This window comes from Gavialis gangeticus, unplaced genomic scaffold, assembly GCF_001723915.1.
Source record: "Gavialis gangeticus isolate Ggan-Ray unplaced genomic scaffold, GavGan_comp1, whole genome shotgun sequence".
Taxonomy (NCBI): Eukaryota; Metazoa; Chordata; order Crocodylia; family Gavialidae; genus Gavialis; species Gavialis gangeticus.
The window spans coordinates 133,931,394-133,935,957 of record NW_017729024.1 but is presented as its reverse complement, the minus strand read 5'-3'; positions in this window follow the sequence as shown (position 1 = coordinate 133,935,957).

The window sequence follows — 4,564 nt, the reverse complement described above, 5'->3', positions numbered from 1 at the left end:
GAATGCCGAGGCAGAATGGAGGAAGAGGGGTAAATCCCCTCCTCCTCTCCACCTCACTGTTCTGGCCCAGGGCTGGTGTTTGGCCATGCTCCCCACCCCCTGCACTTTTGGCAGCAAGCATGGAAAAGCCTGGCAGTGGCTGCTTCCCACTTGCTCCCCAGGGAACACCCTGGCTGGGGTCAGTGCAGGCCAAGGTGGAAGGTTTAAACCCCCTATCCCCATCATACTCAGGAGGCTTACCAGTTCGTGGCCATACCCCCTCCCTCCCCCCCCCAGCTTGAGCAGGGAAGGGGTAAAAGCCTAGAATTCTTTTCTCCCAGCTTCTTTTCAGCCTTCTGGCCACTGCCGAAGGGAAGGGAAGGGAAGGCTTGCTCTAGCACCCCCTAGCTTCTAGCCTGAGCCACTGAAGGCATGTGGCTGTATTTCCAGAATCAAAAGTGAATGTCTGTTCACTTGTTTCTCAGTTCAGTCTATGAAGTTTAGACTAACCTGCAAAGATTGAATCTATTCAGCCTTGGGATTTTCGACTGTCTGTACTTAGGCCTAGAATAAAACCCAAATCAAGAATTAGGCACTTGGACCATTTTTGCCCTGTTCTCGTCACTCTCCCCCTGCCAGTACAGTGCATGGAAAGTACTAGGTGCCTCTGAATGGCAATCCAGAAAATCTGCATGCTCAGCAGGGAGCTTCCTAAGTCTAGTTATAGGAAACACTAAGTACAGAGGGACATCTGAAATCTCACTCCTCTCCAGAACTTAGGCACTTTAGCCAGGGCTGTGTTTCTACCTGACCTCTAGAACTCAGAGTTCTCTCCTAAAGGTAGGAGCCTATCACTTTTCTTTCTAACAACTGAGGAAGAGCTTACTTTTTTCATACTAAAATAAGCCTGAAGGAAAGATAGAAGGGGGTATAATGCCCACCTTTTAATTCAGTAGTCTACTGTTTAAAGCACTCCACCAGAAAATGGGAAAGTAGGCCTTCTCAGCCTGCAAGCAGGAGGGGTATGGCTTAAACCTACATCTCCCACTTCCTCAGAAAATACCCTAACCACTAATGTATAGGAATAGTGTGAGCATGACTCAGTAGCCTAATGTTTAAGCCACTCTCTTGAGGAGGCAGCTTAGGGTTCCTGTCCTTGTCCCAAGAACTATTTCTATTTTCCATCCAATGACAGTTTGATGAAATTAACATTCAATACATTGCTTAATATCTGAATTAAGTAATGACTTGAAAACAGTTCCTGAAAAACAGATTGGACCTCAGGGCTCTACCATCCCAGGGGAGTGCCATCACTGTTAGGCTACTAAGTCATGATCCTTCCTGCTGCTTTTTTCCTGGCCCCTAGACCTCCTTTACCTTAAAAAACCACTAAGTACAGCCATGTGTGAAATAACGCCTCTCTAGCTTCTCTACAGTAGCCAACCTTTGACAAGAAGAGTTTGCCAAGCCCAGTCTTGCCTATAGCTTGGTGTTTAGAGCTCTTTTTTCTGTGGGTTTGGACGTCTGTGTTTAAAATCCCTCAGAAGCACTAAAACCTCTCACTTCTTTAGGGGTGTTCTAATCAATAAGATCTTTTATAAAGACAGGAAATTTATTAACTTTAGAACATGAACAAGTCATCTCTAGGGGGATGTAAAATACAGTTGCGGGATGTCTTTCAAGAAATAAACACTCGTATGCAGATAGAGTGGTAGCACTATTTTTGAATGGCATCTAATCAGCATTTAAGGTAAATATCTGAAGGGGCTTCAACCCGTTTTATCTATCTGTGCAAATGATTTGAATACATAGTTTTTAGTACATGGTATTCAACTGATGATTTAGGCAAACCTCAATTGCTTGTATAACTTTACCACCACTTTTCCCTCCATGTGCGAATGTTCTGTTAATCTGCTTAAGTGATGAAATTTGCTAAACAATGTCCTCTTACATGCTTACTTACTACATTATTAAACTCAGGATATTAACCATAAGTATATATTATAACTACTTTTCACACTTAAAAACCATGAATGTATATAAAAGTTCTTTCTCCCCTTCTAGCTGTCAAAAGGGTTAATCAATACAGTAAAGAGTACCTGAACATTTCATTTTCTCTGTGAAGTGATTCATTTTTTATTTCTATTTGGAAAAAATGTCTTTAGATATTTGCAAAAATAGGGGGAGCCTGATTCTGTTTGCCTTCACATTGTCATAAATCAGGAATACATTGGCAGAAACTAACAAAATAATGGTTTCCACTACCATGAGAGGAGGAACAGGATTTATATTTTTTCAACCACCTAAAAATGGCGCGATAATTTAATCTTGTAAAACTAGCATAATAAAGTAAATTGCTTCTAGACAGACAGCCAAGCTTTAGTTCTATGTGAAGTCTGAGAGAGTTGAACTATTAACTCTGTAATTTCATAGAATCACTGATGTACTCTTAAGTAGAACAGTGTGATCAAAACTACTATAATTAATGAAAGCATGACCGTCTGATGAAAAAATGTGAAGCAGCTGCTATTCATAATTAAAGGGTAATGATCTTACTGGAAAAAAAAATTGCTGTGGCATGAGTAACACCTGCAGTTAAAAATCAGTTTTTTCCAGAAACAGGAGCTATTTCACTATTAAAAAAATTATTAGACTGATTTAAAACAAATTAGTAGGTGGTTTTGGAATTAAATATGCTTTATATTTACAGCAAACATAGTATTGCTCAGGCAGTTAATTTTTCATGCTGGGAAATGAGTGTATTTTATCAGGTGGTAGCTATTCCTTTTACTTTAACTGAATTTTCCCAGCTGGAACACAGCTGTTCAATTGCCACAAAGATACTAATTCTGTGAAAGATGTGGGCTGTCACCAAATGAAGGGTCGTTTCTTTAGGAATTATGGATAGTTAATTGATTGAAATATTTTTCCCTTCCCCAAAAACTCTTTCAGGTTTAGACCCTAATTGAGCACATGTTTAAGTTAATCACTATTTGGGAAAGTGCTTAAATTATTATGCCTAAATGACCTTCCTGAGTAGGGCTGCTGTCTTCAATCAAGGCTTAATAACAAGCAAAATGTTGATAGCAGTTTATATTCCTAATATCTATGAGTCCTTTTGGCTTATGCCCCAAGCTTCTGTGAAGAAAGCAGCAGGGATGGTACGCAGTGTGCCAGAAGCCTGGGCTGGCTCAGGGAAGCATTGAATTGGGCATCTCCAAGCTGGGGCAGCCCCTGGCCCACTAGCAGCATGCCTGGGTGGCCCCAGGGGGCATTGCTACTGCAGAGGGAAGGACCAGGGCCCCCCACAGCTCAGGGGCTGCTTGGCCCACTGGCAGCTCATTCCCCAGCTGTGGAAGAGGTAGACAAGCTTCATGGAAAAAAAAGGATCAGGCCCTCACAGTAACAGTGATGAAAGCCCCTAAATTGAAATGCTGGGTTTTTAGTCATCACAATTAAAAACTCACCATTTCAATTTGGGGGACTAAACCCCTGTCAAGTGTACAAGCACCCATTAACAGAGAGATCTGATTCACAGCTGGTGTAAATTAAGTATACCTAAGTGAGAGTGTTATCATCTGTATGATAAATATAACATCTGCTGAGAATCTGGCCCTAACAAACTGATCTCTGAGAGGTATGTGTTTGCCAAGTTTACAGTTGTACATCCAACATTTTAACCTATCTAAAAGCAGTTAATTACTGCAGTGGATGAAAAACAAGTCTTAATTAACTAAAACAGCTCAAACCATTCTTCAGACTCTGGATTTCCTTCAAACAAGGAAAAGAGAAGTTATAAACCACTGAAAATAGTAATCTCCTCCATAATAAAATATGCAAATCAAAATATATTACAGCAAATGTATTCACATTATTTCAGTTATTTTGTTATATAAATGTGAAATAATCTATTTATAATTTTTTACCATGGCATAGTAAGTATACACATAAAATTCTTTGACTTCCTTTTTCGGGGTTACCTCCTAAATTCCAAAGCTATGTGACATTGATCATTTTAATGGGCTTTAGATTATGCCCTATAATTCCCTGATAGGCTACAGTAAAAATTACCGTATTAACAAAACATCATACCAGTCAAAGAACTCCAAACAAAACAGAATCTCTGGATTTCCTGGTGAGTTACTTTGAGCAATAGCAATTCATTTCCTTTTTCAGGGGAAACATGACCTTTGTTGAAGTGCAAGGGTTATATGGAACGGTTATAGCTTTTACAATAATGCAGATCACAGAAGTCATTGAAAACTGTAAAGTACACTGTTTTTGTTTCTTTATCTCTTTCTTTTCTGCAGCTGAGAAAACCTCAAAGATTCTGAAGAAAAGCTAAAACATTCTTTCCAGGGGACACTGCAAACCAGACTGAATGCCGATTGAAGTCACTGGAAAGCTTTCCATGGATTCATCAGGCATTGGATCAGGCCTTGTACCAAGGTGTGGCACTTAATTGTAATGGAGATGTGTATTAATGATAATTTGGGAGCAGGGGATGTTCAAGGTAATAGCCTTATTTTGGACTGAATTAACTCAGAGGCTGAGATGTATCTTTTGTAAAAAAAAAAAAAAAAAA